The following is a 17,070-nucleotide window of genomic DNA, read 5'->3' on the forward strand; positions in this document are numbered from 1 at the left end:
GGCTCATATAGTATGGAATATTGACCTTATTATTTATCTCCATGTGTTGTGTTTATGAGGGGAACATAGTGTAATCCACACTTAACAAACAGAGGTTCTGTTGAAAAAGGCCCCCCCCCCCCCCCATGATTGCCACATTGACTTTTCTTGTGGGGTTACTTGTTGGACATGGTGTACAGCATAAAGGCAGCAACACTTCAAGAGCTCCAGCAAGAAATTGGTCCTGCACAGCCATCCCAGCAGCAGCTTTGGTAACCACTTGTCAGTCAGTTGCTCACCACTGTCAAGAGCTAACCTTAGGACTCAGTTCAGCGACTGAGGTTTGCTCTTTCTAACAGACCCAACTGAGTAGGTGACTCTTCCCTTCTTACTTGAGGATCAAAACATATCTAGTTTCTGGAATGTTGTGTTCTTTTTGAATACCAGATGATGGACAAAGTCCAAGAATTTAGCAATCTATCGGATTAGTTTTAATCTCTTGAACCATTATCCATTCCTCATGCTATGATTGCATTCTTCATATACAGAATCTTTGTTTGAAACCTGTTTCTTCTCACAGAGAGCACTTCAAACTTTATACTATACTTGCAAAGTAAGTAAATTTATTTTACCAGCATTCACTGCTCTGCATACCTTAAATAGATCTTTCAAACACTTCCTCATCAAGCCATTAAATTTATTTTCCTCTCTTAATTGTCACCACCAGAGGATATGGAATAGGGTGATATACACACATTAGTCACTAGAGAAGGAATACCTATCACATAAAGATGCATGATCTTTGAAAATTTTGTGGTAAATTTCAACAAATATTGTTTTTACAGTTTTATAAAATGACAACTTATTTCTTATATACAGGGTGAGTCAGAAGTATGTCTACAAACTTCATATGCGTGTTCCAGGATCAAAATAAGAAAAAAAAATGTTTCTATGAACAAGGGGTCGCAAATGTTTCATTTTCGAAATAATAGTCAAAAAAAGCCATTATTTCGAAAATGAAACATTTGCGACCCCATGGTCATAGGAACATTTTTTCTTATTTTTGAACCTGGAACACGCACATGAAGTTTGTAGACATACTTCTGACTCACCCTGTATAAGTAATTATTCTTGGACTACCAACCGTGTAAAGTGGTGTAATGAAGAAAACATTCTTTCTTCGTTAAGCAACGTTACATGGCTAGTAGCCCGAGAATAATTCATTATACATAGTCACTGTGATAGCTTCAAATCATAGTTTCTTATATGTCTTTGTTTACATGATGATTTGTATTTACACCATTCACTAGTAGATGTCATTAGCTGTAATAAGGAAGTTAAAATAGCAGAATTGTTAAATTATGACCCTTCATAAGACCTGCCCATTTTGACATTTTTACAACATCCATAGAAATGAGCAAGATTCAATAAGTCATCAGTAATGTACTATTGACAGGGATAAAACACAGCTTCTATTAAGCTATTCCAAACTAACCTAATTTAATCTTGATAAAATTTGTTAAAGAAAATTAAATCTGTTTTTGTTGAGTAAGGAAATTATTAGAGGATAACAAAGTATCATCTGTCATTGAATCTAAGTAATGTAATAATTATTGTACAGAAGAAATTCTTCATATTTCATAAGTTAAGCATCATCAACATCAATCTAAAACACAAGGCTTATATTAATAAGGGTTAATAAAGGACTGTGTAAGGAATCTTTTGTTGCACATTCTGATCTTTGGAATTACCTCATACTTAACTGTGGATTCATTTATGAAGTTACGAATACCATTTAAAAGCTTTTATACATGGATACATAAATTGTGAACAAGGTGTAATGATAATACTACATTCTGAGCATGTTCGCATTATAAAGAAAGTTGTTTCAAACATGAAAACACAGAAAATGGGAATTAAACAACCATTAAAAACTGTTGGTCTTGGGTAAACCTTTAGTGATTCCATCCAAGGGTTAAATTTTGCACGCCTGCAGATATTTGTTTAGATTACAAGCGTTACCAAAACATATTCAGAAAATAGCCGCATTTGTAGGCGTTGAAACTGGTTTTGAAACAAGACAAATGTATTCCGTTAATAGTATTCTGGAGTTCAGAGAAGTGTGGATGAATGATTGGTTATTTAACGACTTTACCAACTGAAGGCGAAACTTCGTACGGAATGGGATTCGCAGATTATTGTTATGGTAGGAACAGCTTGTAGAAGCGGGAAAGCCACAGGGTAGTTGGTGATCCCGTTTGACATTCGACCCCGTTATCACGAATACTAGTCGGTAATGTTACCATTGAACTGTACCTCCTCGAAATGAACGTTTAAAATACATATGACGCCACGTGTACACGTGTAGGCAGTATGTTGTAAACACAGTTCGTCGTCTTCCCGCAGGCCCCTCTATTCCTTCGACAGACACCCGAAATTGGCTTGTGAGCAGGGCACATATACAAGAGCGAAGGGTCAAGCCATTGCCCGTACGTACGTAAGCAATGATACACGACACTAGAACAAACACAGAGCGTGAACCTTGTAGGTTTGCAGTGGTAGTTGGATGCCTAGATGAGGGTGAACAAAACTGAAGCCGTTTACACAAAGGAAATGGGGTTTCTATCTTCGTAGTGTCTGATGATTGTGCAACGGCTGGCAGTACTGGTGGGTGTAGCTTCAGGGTAGAAGAGTCTGCTTCGGAGTGGTTGTCGCCGAAGACGTGATTCGTGGTAATGTGGTCACAATGTAACCACCGAATCCAGTAGGTGTTGCGGTGATACAGATGAGTTGCTGCGAAGATTCAGGGCCCAGACTTGCCAGACCACATAACTGACGGTGCATTGTTGGTCCTGTTGAGAAAAGCCGGCGGGACGGGGGCAATCGACTAGAGTAGTATGTGGATGTGTCGTAACTGATAAAGTAATTATACACTGAAGATTTCTGTCTTCTGGGTTATTGCGCTGTGTAGTCTGGTCGATGTTAACCAACGTTTCAGAGGTCATACTGCCTCCGTCATCAGGGCGATGAATTATACGCTATCTTATGAAAGGACTGACAATTTTATATTTAATTCTGCATGGCCTTATCCATTGTCTAATGCTAAAATTTACAATTTTTCTGAAGTTGGTTGTACGTATTTTAATTTTCGTAGCGGTTGCACGCTCGGCTGTAGCATCGGAAGATGTCCAGCTCCTTTTTCTTTGTGGCATCATTTGCTTTGTTACGTGGATCGTTTTAACAAATAATGGTGTACTTTCCTGAGTCGAAGTTGCGTGAAGTTAACCGAGAACTGGTACATTCTACGGATGCTTAATAGTTGATAATGTCTATTATTTATTTATTTTTCAACGCTGTAAGTAGCTCAGACTGTCCTTTAGCGTCGAAGGATTTGATGAAAAATGAATAGTGGTTGGGAAGGGGAAGGAAACATTCATGGCCTAATGTTAGTTACTTTTCAGCCATTTGCCTGCAAGGACTTAGGAAAATCACGAAAACGTCAGTCGAATTAGGTGGTCCTCGGTCCGATTGTTGAACATTCCAAAATGAACCAGGAGTATTAACCACGATGTTCAGTTCGATGCGCTCTCTCTCTCTCGACAACACAATTGTTTTTGCGTATGTAGTTATGTAAGAATTGCACAAATGAATGTGTAACTTTTTAATAATCATCTTAAAATTTTAAATAGATTCATTGTGGTGGTTGTTAGTGACTGTTACAGACTGAATTGGCCTAGTTGCATGAAACTTTGCCATCTCAGAGTCATGCCCCCTCCCCCCAAGAAGATGAAAATGTGACATTAATGTTGCGAAGTTCCAAAAAGCGTTCTCTGAACAGAATAACATTTGTGTGATATAAATAATGTGACACAAGATATTGGCATTTCCTCTGTATGACTACATAACACATTTCCATATCAAATTAATGCTGTTCAGGCATTTTAGAGACATATATATCAAAGGAATTTGAAATATTAGACCAAGAAACCACCTCAGAAAATCACTGCACATTCATTGTTTTCATGTGGTAATTAATTTGTGCCATGATGTAAACTAATTCTTACTTTTACGTGTTCTACAACCTTGGCTTAGGCCTATGAAGTATCTATGGAATGTAAATGAATCCTGTGCTGTTCTGTCCTGTCTGGAACCACTATTTTTGCGAGGAAGTAAGATTTATGTGTAAATAGATTTGCTTCTAAATTTGAGTTAAAGTTTCAAAGAATTTAATATTCAACGTATCTGTTTTCCAGAATTTGAGATACTGATTTTTTTTCGTGTTACGTGCTGTTTACAAAATGTAGCACTTTGACAATTCGAAGAAATTTGTCTTTCGTTTGAAACACTGTTAAAGTTTTAATACAGAATCTTTGGATGTGTTTAGTTTAAAACTGCAATTTTCTGTTTCATAGTACGTGATGTCCTGCAGTCTTCTTCTCGTATTTGATCAGTAATGTAAACATTTGTAACATTTAAATGGTTGGGAGTCCGGAACTGGTCTCTTTACATACTCGGAAATACACTTATGCGATATTAAGGATTAAGGGTGTTTAATATGCGAAGGCCGAGTGTTTTTCGGGGGTTGTTTAATTTTAGTTTGTAGTTCAGACTTTTGAGCAGAAATGATGTTTACAGCCAATGATATTCCAGTAATTTCACTAAACAAAGGCTCTGTTCTCAGAAATAAATGTGGACCTATATGCTTATGCGATGTGCGCTTGTTTCTAATGATACGTGGATCATCTCGGTAGTGAAGGCATGCAGAAGTTAATGGTTTTGGTATCTTCGCGAGAGATGTGTTGCAACGGCGTACGCTGGGCAGAAGCAGCGTAACACGGGAGCTGACTGGAATCCCCCTACATTAGTATTACTGCCCAGTGGAATAATAATTGTATTCGCCAGGCGAACCCGTGACTTGTTTGACCAGTGTTGCCACAAAACTAGTAATGATAATTGGACCGTAAATTGGGTGGTGGTAATAGTGTAGGAGTGTCCGGAACACCCCAGACATAGAGGCTATTCTCTTAGATGTTAAGGTAAATTTGGCCCTGTGCTGAAGCATCACGCTATGAAACCCCACGCTTTACTAACATCGCTTACTGGTCAGCTTCACGCTTTGGCCGCTGTAAACCTGATCGTGGACCTCAGTCATTCTTTCTTATCGACTTGAGGGCCCGGGGTTACAAAGGACAATTTCTTGTAACTTGCTGTAATTTTATAAAGATCGCTATTAACGCACATATTTCTCAGTAACTATCTGCAACAAGTTTGTTGATTCGTTGTTTAAGTTACTCAGATGACAGTGTTTTAAATATATTTCTATTATACTACGTGATAGGGGATAAAATAATATTCCCAGGTTGCACAAAACACATTGGCGGGCTGCGGGTCTAGAAGCCCTGGTGTACAGGAAGGGAACAGTTTTGATTGTTTTTTGTGTTTTTTTTACGATGTGTGCGTTCTATTCTGCAGGCGTGACATAGACCCACTAAGATGAATAGGAAGTATGAAGTCATTTTAAGGAATTGCCTGCTCCGCTGGACATCTTTAATTTAATATGCACGTTTCGGGAACTGAAGATGGCTCTCTTTACCGGTTTTTCAGATGTGTTCGCAGCTTCTGAAACGTCTGGTAACTTATACCAGATTACACGGTACTACAACCCAGAAGACAGCCATCTTCATATTCGCCGCCGTGAGAACCTCGATCTCACACTTCAGGAGTTTGTATTGCTTCTTCGGACTATTTGGTTGTCACTATTGACAGTTCTGATTATTTTTTTTCAATATAACTGGAAGTCGTCGAAATAGATTCTGGAACCACAGAATAGTGTAGTTAGTGGTTGTCAGAACCAAGTGAAGGCGGGTAGAGCCATCTTCTGGAATGTTGTGTATACAAATAATGCCCTTCCAAGGTCACTTTTTTTCTCTCAGAACGAATGACCTATTCGTTACCGTCTTGCGTTTTGTGCACGCCATTTGTTTCATTGCGTAATTACTCTTGTATTGTACAATTCGTGATGTATTCGTGGCAAGTTCACGGGAAGATAGGGAACGAAACAATTTGAAGCAAGGAAGCCTCTTGGAGTACCTGAGTGTGGATGGGAGGATGGCATTAAAATTAATCTTAAAGGCAACCGTTTCAGGCTTTGGAACACTCGTCATTTGCGTTCAGGAAGATCAGTGCTCTTTGCATGTGTGGAGAGACCCTGGACGTCACCGTATTCCCATAATAAAACATGTAAAATGTGTTCATGCCAATAACAGATTGATAGTAAAGGTGCAAACGGTTGAATGCGAAGCGAGTAATACAAGAATCATGTGCATCTCTGGGCGTTGTAGTGAATTTCAGGAACCAAGTATCGTCTGTTCGTCGAGCTCTCGACTCTGGTTTTTGACGTCTTATGACTGATGAGAGTGAAGTTTAGGGGATAGATGCATCGTAGTTATCCGATCTTATTTACGCGTTCTATACATTTCCGTTCTGGCAGAGGATTTTTTTATTTCATGTATGCCACTACGTTAACTCCATGGTGTAAAGCCTTGAAAAGTTGATAGTACTGAAGCCTGCCGTTGGAATTCTGAATTAAGTATAGATATTATTTCTCTGAGATCAGTTTTAATATTTTCATCCCATCTACGCCTAGATCTCCCTAGTATTCCGTGCCCTTGAATTTTAGGGGTCATTACGTTGTGGGGTGCATTTCACATCTCCATGGATGCTAGATGTTTATTTAGTCTCATCTTCATATATTTTAATCGCCGTGCTTTTTGATAGGCGCGTGGGCCAAATATTTCGAAAATTCCGTTTTTAGCAGTGATTTCCCGAATCATTTTGCGATTTGATCGTGAATATCATTTCGATGTGTCATTGATGTTACCCAGTACTTGGACATTGGCATATTTTCAAAGCTGTTTTTGTGTGTTACGGTTGTGCCCTGCATTCGGGTGATGAGACATCAGCGTTGAGTTAGTTTTCTCTTAAACCAACTTACGAAGCAGAACACGAGGTGCAGTATGGCTCAAACGTCCACTTGTCGCCTGATAGAGAATCTTGAAGTGGTTCATTCGTGAGTTCTTAGGTGCTGCCTTTTTTGTGATGTGTTCTTTCGGGGGTTTTTAAATTCCAGATTTAGCTTGTGTCGTGTTTGTCTTGAATTGTGAAGGCACTTGTTTCGAAACCCGGATTGACTTAATCCTACACTATTTACCTTTTTTTTTAGCCTTGGACGAATGTCATATTGTATCTTAGGCCTGGCCACAAATCCGCTCATCATTCTACTAAACCTCTGCTTTATCGCTAATGCATGTACCTCAACGCTCTTTATACTTTCTTTGTGTCGGAATTGCAAGGATTAGGTTTGTTGAAGAACTATCATCCCTTTAAAACTGAAATAGACTCAGTCATCTGTCATATAATCATGTTTACTACTTGTGGAATTCTAAGGCCTTCACCATAATGGCGTTTGTGTTATGAAGTCTGTGCTGATGACTTTCTTGAGTCATGACTGTGTCCGACGACCGCGGCCGACCCTGTGCAGGTAAAACTTTAGTTATTGGACTCATTTGACCCTGACTTGGTGGCACGCGCCTCATAACCTCTTACTGGAACCCGTGCAAGAGCCCATCAGCAGACAGCCCTTGCAACGTTGTGTTCCCCCGACTCTTTGTTCGTCTTAACCTTGACTTGAGCAACAGCTGTTCTCTCCCCCCTCCTCCTCTATGGACACACGGCAACATTGCTTCTGCCTGGGGTCACGTCTTTTACTTAGGCTGAGTTCCAATGTCTACGCTTCTTGGGTACGAATGCTTGCACTTTTTCGTGTTCGTCGTTAAATGTCGAAGAAAGTTCTACCAGCTGTTTAGAACGGTGTACTTAGTGGGTTACAACTGTTTTCATATGAAGGTTTACTGTCCCAGTAGGATCAGGACTGGCATGCAGATTCGAACATTGAGCATATGCTGAATTAATACCACTTATTTTGGGAGCAGACTGTTTGCCTTGCGACTAGAACGCCGAAATCAGAACTGTCAGACCTTTGTTTTTGTTCAAAGCTACTATATTGTCGGTGTTAGCCTTCTGAGATATAACTTATGGGTTTTACTGCCTCCATCTTCAGAGTTGCTGTACACGGATCATATAGTATGTAAAGCTGTTCGTTTGGACTTTGCAAATCATCTAAATTCAACTTTTCGGAAGCTGGATTCTGCTTCCATCTTCAGGTAAAAACTAGGGTGGGAGGAGAACGGAAGCATGGTTGAGAACTAACCTCAGACCTTGACCAGATAGGCTTTATAATTTACCACAGAAACCTTCAGACTTCGACTATGGAAAGGAATGTTTCCCGAAATGGTTATCTGCATGCAAGTCCGCACGGAGTTGTAACCCGTAAGTCCAACATGGGTGGACGTGTTCACCGCCATCAGAACTCCAGATGCCATTCATAGCGCTGATATTGTGCACAAGGCCACACTCGTATGGCTTTCTGTCAGGGTTGAAGCATTTTCCTTGACTCGTCCTTTTCGGTCACCATCATAAATGTTAAATAGTAGTTAGTAAAACATCGTTAAACAGTCATGGCGTGAACGCTGTTATTTGTCTGTTGCTAAATGTCTACTTTCTTTCTATGTGGTGAGTGTAAGTGGTGTTTTATTACAGGACACTTTTGCATTAATGAGCTGGTGATGTTTCAAGGCGCGTTTTTGTCTTGGTTGACCGAAGAAAATCATAAGGCGAACCAGAATTTTTGAGTACACACATTAAAAAAATTCTTTGTGAATCTGCAGCCTTTGTTGATCTTGTTATTTATTGCAGATAAATTTAATCGTTCGTTGTGTAAACTAATAAATAGTGGAAGTACTGTGTTACATAACCCTAAATTCCGTTTTCTTTTTTGTTATGTTGGCCGTATTTTATATCACGTAACTAAAATCTGTTGCTGACAAAGCGAATCGTGCGCTATTATCAATTAAAATGAAACTGCCCCACAGAAATTTCCCTTCATAGATGTGAAAGTTATTTAATTAAGGTACACCACCACGAAACTTTTTATAATACATGAATATGGCTGTCTTCTGGGTTTGTTGTACCGTATATAATCTGGTAGAAGGTTACCGAAGTTTCAGAAGTACTTGTCTGTATCATCAGGGCGATTGCTTTGGACATGATGACCTAAAAGTGTTAATATATTGTTAAACTAAACTACCTTTATTCCGAGACCAGCGAAGTTCTGGGTTAGGTATGAAGTCCCTAACTTAGGACCTAGGGTATAATGATGTGTTGTTTGGTCATGTCTGTCGCGCACTCGTAGGGCGGTGATGGATGGACCAGGGAGACCGAAAAACTCTGAGAAATTGCATCAGTGCCACTCTGTCGACCGGGATTGAACCCGGTGTCTGTGTCTGAAGTATGCGACGGCCCGGATATTTGCTACCATTAACGGCATTTAACACGCTTGTCCCAATGAGCAAACTGAATTACTTTTACTATCGTCTTAAACGTAGAATAAATGTATCTACATTACAGGCCATTATGAGAAAAAGGGAACGTATTTTTTTCATGTGGTGGTTGATATTGTAAGTAAAAGCCCATGATGACAGCATTGTATTTTATTCTTGAAGCTAGATGCCTCATAGATTGAAGAGTGTTCACTTATGAGAGACAGGAAGCGAGAAGGCGAATCTGGGAAATTAAACTTATTTCTGTGTGCTTTTTTTTAAACTTTCTCGCTCATCCGTCTTTTTAGGAGAAGCTTTTCTCCCCCCCCCCCCCAAAAAAAAAAATGGAACGACACGTAGACGTGTGTTTTTACCCGGAAGATGGCGGTAATGAGTGCCTCTGTCTGACACGTTGGGAACCACCAACATGGCTCCACGGCGTCTAAACCAAGATGAACACACACAAATTTAGAAGAAATTTCAGTTAAATTAAGCAGTTTTGAGGTATTTTCGCCGAGGTTTTAACGTTATGGACGCTCATTTTTAAAGTGATTTAGATTATGTCAGTCGTAGCAATGTAAACGATTTAATCACCGCGTTTGTGTGAAAGTAACTTTACCGTCTGATTTAATTGGGATTGTTTGTCGATCAAAATTGTCTCGATGGTGTCGACATCAATTTCTGCTTAGTTTTTCACTCGGTTGTGGGATCGGAGTTGTGCATGATTGATTCGTCGAATGATCTTTGTGTGTTGTTGTATATGTCCTTTAAGCCGGTTTAGTGCTTGTAATTTGTGCCTATTACAGTCTTCTCGTTGAGGGAAAAAAAAGGTTTATAGTTGATGAGTCAGTTTCTCAGAAAGGAACTGCATGACTAGAAGACCCTGGGTGCCATAACAAAGTGAAGGAACGGATTCATGCCTGTCGAAGTCCTTAATCTCTCATGCCACACTAAACTTGTTTCATTGGCTGAGCTAAACGAAGTAGGTCAACAGCTACATTTATTTCCCTGTTTTTTGTGGTTTGCGAGGAAAGGCGTTTGTGCTCTACGACACAGATACATGGAAATGACAGGAGTTTCTGCAGTACGGCGTGGTTTTATTATCTACAGTTAGAGTTCCTGCACTGCAAACATTCTTAAATTAGTATCGGCCATCCGTAGGGCAGTGGACGCGACTTGCCTATATCGACTTGAATCACAGAGATGCCCATTGGAAGTTCAGTAGGTTCTGCTTTGAGAGGGTGTAGTGGTATCTAAAGTCTGAGTTAAGACATTGGTATCGTAATTGTGTGCTAGGTTTGGATCGTTCATTTGTATTGTTCGTGTATTTATTCATATCGTATCCTCTGTATCCTGTGTTCATGATAATAATAATCCGTGGCGTAAGAGCCCTCTGAGAGCCAAAGCCGACTAGCCTAAGCAGAGGTGAACGATCATCCAACCAGATATAGGGTGACGTGTGGTCAGCACGACGAACCCCCAGCCATTGATAGCTTTCCTGACCGGATTACGCTACTCATTGTAGCTCCCCAATTTCCTCACGATGCTGGGTTGGCACCGGTCCCATGCACTGGTCGAAAGTTCATGAGAAAATTTCTTTTCCCCCCGAGACTCGAACCAGCGCGCATTCCGTATCACCGGTCCGAAGCATGATGCCTCAGTCCGCGCGGCTACGGCACGGGACCGTGTGTTCATGATAGCAACATTAATAATGTAGCAGAGCCCCTCTTGAAAAGCTGATTGTCATTCGCCCAGTCAAATTCGCCATACTTTTTGGAACCCGAAAGTTTACTGCCATGTCCACAAGAGCCTGCCGCCGGCCCCAATCCAAAGCCGGATGAATCCAATACACACTTTCCAGTCCTATTTGCCTAAGATCCATTTAATATTATATTCGCATTTATGCCTAGTTTATGTGAGTGATCTCTTCCGTTCAAGGTTTCTAACCAAGATTTTAAACGAATTTCTCATCTCCCCACGTGCTCTGTATGCTCCGCTCATCTCATCTTTTTGATTTGATCTTCCTAAGCTTATTTGGTGAAAAATACAATCTTTGAAGCTGCTCATTATACAGCCCCCCCCCCATTCCTCTTAGGTCCAGTAAAAGTCATTAGCACTCTGTTTTATGACAGTGAGGAGATTATGTGGCAAAGTAAATGCCAATGTTTCCTTCCTAAATGAGGTATTATACACAGTTGGATAGAACTATAGCTTAATGACTTCTTCTCGGGATACCATCCGTGTCATGTGGTTGAAAGGTGGAAATACCTACGTTTCGAGGACGAAGGTGGTTCTCGAAACATTGGTGTTTGCTTCATTAAGCCATCTTACACGGCTGGTAGCCCGAGAGGAATTAACTATACTTCGTCGCCGTGAAAGCTTCAGATTAATCACAACTATAGGTATTGGCATTCTTCGTTTATGTTTAGAACTTTTTAATCTTGTTTATATGTTTATGTTTACTTGGGTTCCAAACGACGGGTATATATAATGATTTTACTCGAATTTCTGGCCTATAACTACTTTCCCAGTTTGTATAGTCGGCGCAGTAGTTTTTGGCCGGTGGAGAAGCTGGCGGACGGGCCTAGTCCGTGTACCTGAGGTGGCACGGTCAGTGAATTTATTTTGTTTGGGCGTTCAGTCCGATAAGCTCCTCGGTGCAGTCAGCATTATACTACCGCAAAAGAGACTCGCTCCTAGCCTTCCCCTTGAAGATTCCACAGGCCAAAAACTACTGCACTGACTATACTTCATGCGACTTGTTAAATAGGGAATATTTCCAAATTCCGTGACCCGCTACAAATGTCAGCAGCTTCATGCCGAAAATTATTACACGCAGTTAAAGGCATCTGATTGATAGCAGCGACTGTCAGATGTTGAAGTGCAAAAGTGTTTCAATGCCATTTTCGAAGTGACGGTGATGCCCTGGTCCCGTGCCTGTCGTACAAACGTGTAGTGAAACCTTACGAAATTCCAAGGGACCTGAATGTATTTTCCGTTTGAGACAGATTTAATTGTATTATCCCTGGAACGTTTCTCACAAAGTGTCATTTTTAATCGATTTATTATAATTATTGACTACGTGTCGAAGGAGATAATAAATAACCTTTCCAGCAATGCTGCACCACACAGACTATCGGCCGAGGTCGTAGGTAATTTTGTGACATACCGCGAGTCGGTCACGAACCGTCGTTGCGGGCCAGACAAACCCCCCCCCCCCCAAACTCTCGATACCCTCAGTGCCTGCAGACATGTCCGCGAGCATGTTCGCATGGTGTGTGGACCACTGGTTACATCTCAAGGAGAGCGCAGAAAACTTTCACTGAACGTCAGGGTCGTGGAAAAAGCATTCGTATTCGGGAGGTCCCGGGTTAAGATTTCGTCCCGGAAACCGGTTAAATGTACTGCGTTGTCTTCGTGGTTTACGTCGTTCCCTCCATTCAAATACTTGAATAATACCTGTTAGGGTAACACTGTTTTATGACAGTGAATTTAGAAGATGGAGACATACAATATTCGTCCAAAACTTTGGTAGCCATTCCATAATTGTTTCTTTCTGTTTGGGTGAAACGAGTAGTTTTACGAGTTAGCATTGCGGTAGTCAACGTAAGGAAGTTGTTTTGCGTGACGTGTACGAGCTGCAAGGCAGTCAGGCATGCCAGGAGAATACTCTAATAAATATTCTAAATCACGGTTCACCGTCATAATCTGACGGAGGCTTTGCTGCATGTGAATAATTGCCTTTTCTGAACACAACTTCTTTAGATAGATTCGGGAGTGTAAACTAACTGCGCCGACTCATACCAGATATCCCTAAATACAGGAGGATTGTATTTCAGAAATGTTTATGAAGACGACTGGAAAAGTGGATGATGATGGCTTGTGAGAAAATTATTGATGCATGATTTAAAAGGTTGTAATGGAAGGTGTAGTATAGGATTCCAGAAAAACAAAACACGGGACATGTGTATTGTTTGGAATTAACTGATATTTAAAAGGCGTTTTTCACTGTACGTCACGTAGGTCGTTGTTACACTGTTCAAGTCAGTTCGTGAACGTGTTTCTGCAGTGATCTTGGGTCACTCTTGTACGAATGTTACAACCAATATCGTGGAACTGCAGGGGTGTCGCGGCTTTCTTGCCGAGACAGGTTGGATGTGGTGCGAGGAGAAATTTAAGGTGGCCTATTTTTTGACTGCCTGAGTGAACGTTAGTTTTTCGAGGATGCTGCTCCATGTTGTTAGTTGGATTTTGATTGCGTTTCTCTATATTTATATATCCACAGTATAAAAGGGTTTGACATCCTTGTGCTTATTTGCTATTCTTTAGGGCTCGTTTTACAAACGATCGATTCATTTCACAGAAATTATATTACATTCTGTAACTTTTGCCAAAAGCAGTTTTCGGTCATCGAGTAGTCATGTGGCAACCCTGTTTGGCTGAAATGGTCCGAAAGTATTTTAGGGGACTGACTTAATGTGAGTTTCTGCGCTCCTCACATAACTCCATAAAGAACACCATAAAATACATTGCAGTGTTAAATAGGACAGGGGACTATTGGAATTCACGATGTTGGTTTCTATTGGCATTTTTCTGTTGGCCTGTTTAATGGACTTCTTAATGGAGCCTGTAACAGATTCTTCACATTTATCTTACTGCCTGCTTGCGACAGGCCGACTGTTTGACTTTGAACGAACGAAGGAATGCTCTTATTGCTTTGCAGACATGGACTTATGGAAATATTAGCGTATTAAGCGTAGAAAGATTCTGATTTTTCGGAATTCGCATTAGGCGTGAATAACCTTCTGTTGATAAGGAAGTCATAGTTACGCATTTCATTTCTGTAGCGACGTTGACTTAGGCCTGTTGAAGGAATCGAGTTTTGTGCCGTTGGTCTTGCCCTGTCCATCTAGGCGGAAGCTAAAATGCTGTTTAAAACTTAGACAATGTAGCGTCGAATGATAGGATCATAAAAATCAGTTGGAAATAATATATCGACATTTTTCTCGAGGGACTGAGAAAAACTACGGAAAACCTCAGTTAGGATAGCCGGTCTCCGAGCCGAGAGTGAACCCAGGGACTTCCCTAATACGAAGTATGAAGAAATATGATATAAATGGGAATTATATAAAATTTCAGTTACTCTCAATAACATGTTTCAAAGCCATACTTGAAATATGAAGCAGAACAAAATATCATGTAGCATATTGGCGATTATCTGTTTACAAACAGCTTTGGCGCCAGAAGAAAACAGGCTACATATTTTAGAGGAGCAGGACATTAGCCGAATATGTAACTTACGGTAGTCGGGGCGAACCTGTGCGTTCTACACCCGGTTTAAGTAAACGTCATTGGTATCAGAGGGCCGGGATGGGTAGTAGATAAGGTAGCACGTACTGTCCATTCTGCAAACATTGTCTCCCAGCTGCGGTAATTTGTAATTCGTTGTCTCAGTTCCCATGTTGGCATTGTCTGGACTGTATGGTTTATGCGTTTGTTTTCAGTGTACCCGCGAGCTAGGGTCGTGGGAAAAACGCTCATTTTCCGTGCACTGTACGTACTTACGAGAGACCAGCTTCTGGAGAAAAACGACAGTCACAAAGCGTGGATAAGAAGTCTTGAAGTTAATTGTGTTAAACTCATCGTGTTTCTTAATATTGATATCGTCGCCTGTTAAAACACATTCCGGTGTAATATTCCATTCCAGGAGACCTTAATGACTGAAATAATTTTTATCTGCAACGACCGTCTTTGAAACTATCTGCTTCAGAGTGGGATTCTTAATGGTTTTCAAATCATAGATTGGATATTTCAGGTTTTTGCGGCGGCAAACAAACCCAGGAGACATTCATCTTGAAATCATCGATTACTTGAACGGAAATAGTTTTAAACTGGCGGTGATCGGAAAAGTATGAAGGTTAGCATTTGCGTTTCTAGATTCGATCGTTTCCCAGTCAGACGAAGCGTTACGAACCCATGCGTCATTGAACGCCCATTGCAGCTGTGCGAGTTCTCTCGATTATGAAGAGTGAACGCTGACTACATAACATTGGAACTCGTCAGTACGCCTCTCACAACCCGATAAGACCTAAGTCTGTTATAACGAAACCAGGGTCCACCCTCGTTTCGTTCGACTCTCCATGGATTCCTGGGTATAACCGCAGTAACAATAAAACTGCCGCGTGCCAGTTTTTACTTTGGATGTTGGTGTAGATTCGGTGCCCCTTCACAACAATGTGGTTGACCTTGTAGGGCATTAGAATAACTTAACTTGAGACGTTTGGGATTTCTATATTAAAATTCAGATATTGGGTTTAGGTATCAAACATTGCTTTCACACGTTAAAGTTGCTCTAGGGTGATTTTGCAGAAATTCTGTTTGGAGCGCGTACATGCCCCTAATGAGATCTGGCTGCACGTTTGTCGAAGAAAAGTAGGGTGGAGATTTTTCTAACTTCCAATTCCATCTTGCTTACAGAGGAGGAAGGTTTTTGTAGAGTAACCAACGAAGAAATGTAATGTGAATTTCATGTTATTCTTGTGGGGAAAAGTTGATCCGCCCTTTTGACTTTGCCGCACTTTTTTTCGTTTCGAAATCAAGATTCTGTAATCAAAGCGTGGCTCGGTATTTTTGCGCCATTTGGCGGTGGATTGAATTCATGACCTGGTTGTAGTTTTAGCCACCCCCCCATTTACCCTTTATTCCGCTGTATTTTTCCGTGAAAATGTATAAAAATATATGGAAATATGTGCTGTGGGAGGAGCCCTGCTTTCTCTTTATCCGTTAACTTGAGCAATGAATGACATGCGTAAAAAGAAGGAACATGTCGGAACGATTTCATATGCATGATTTGAACAGGGGAATTTTGCGGGAAGCAGCGATGTGCTGAAATCAGAATGGCTTGGTCGGGGTGACCGACCAGGCAAGGCACTGGCATTTGCCATGTGATCCCTCGGGTTGTTCGTGCGTCCTCCCCTTAGGAGTGCAGCCGGGGCGACCCACGAGTTATTTCAGGAGAGCCGGTCAAACACCATGTAATGTCATAACATTGCTTCGGTTAGCATAGATAGATAGCATGCTTGCTCTGCCAACTTCACCAGCCATCGCACAGCCAGTCGTGTTTAGAATTTCAGTTAGGTTAAGTCCGTCACACTTTTATTGCTGCATGGCTTAGTCCGGATCACAGAGTCTGGATGGTTCTTCTACATGTGCTGCATTTGTTAGAACATGCAGTTTCCTTTAGAAATTACATCATCTTCCTGCAAGTTGGTTTTACTGCTTGTTTTATACTTCGCGGATTCTTCAGCTGTCCCAGGGTGGACAAATGAGGCTCGATAATTACAATGGTATTCGATATCCATAACTGCTATAGGCATGTTAATGTGCGATCTTCCAGATCTAATGTCTGCTGCATAATCGAGCATTTCCTTGTTCGAGTACCGGTCGGAATATCGGCACTGTCTTCAGTGATGCTTTTAATGATTTGCACTCCTGACAGACGAATATCAAGGCAGCATCCTTGGCGAGTGGCCATTGACAGATGCACTTCCATTTCTCACATGACAGTAGCCTACGTGGATACTGTGATTGACGAAGTGTCAGTAAAAAGTTAAGAGACAAAGTTAATGACAATCTTCAGGAAGATTTGTGTTGT

At 40.9% G+C, this 17,070-nt stretch overlaps 1 protein-coding gene across 3 annotated transcripts in view; it reads left to right on the forward strand.

Annotated features, from left to right (window-relative positions):
* Positions 1–17,070, forward strand: part of wts (serine/threonine-protein kinase warts) — a 41,826-nt gene that overhangs the window by 3,104 nt on the left and 21,652 nt on the right. The gene's annotated exons all lie outside the window — the stretch shown is intronic.

This window comes from Zootermopsis nevadensis, unplaced genomic scaffold, assembly GCF_977971745.1.
Source record: "Zootermopsis nevadensis isolate Lab colony 2312 unplaced genomic scaffold, Znev_1.0 Znev_ptg000030l, whole genome shotgun sequence".
NCBI classification, from domain to species: Eukaryota; Metazoa; Arthropoda; class Insecta; order Blattodea; family Termopsidae; genus Zootermopsis; species Zootermopsis nevadensis.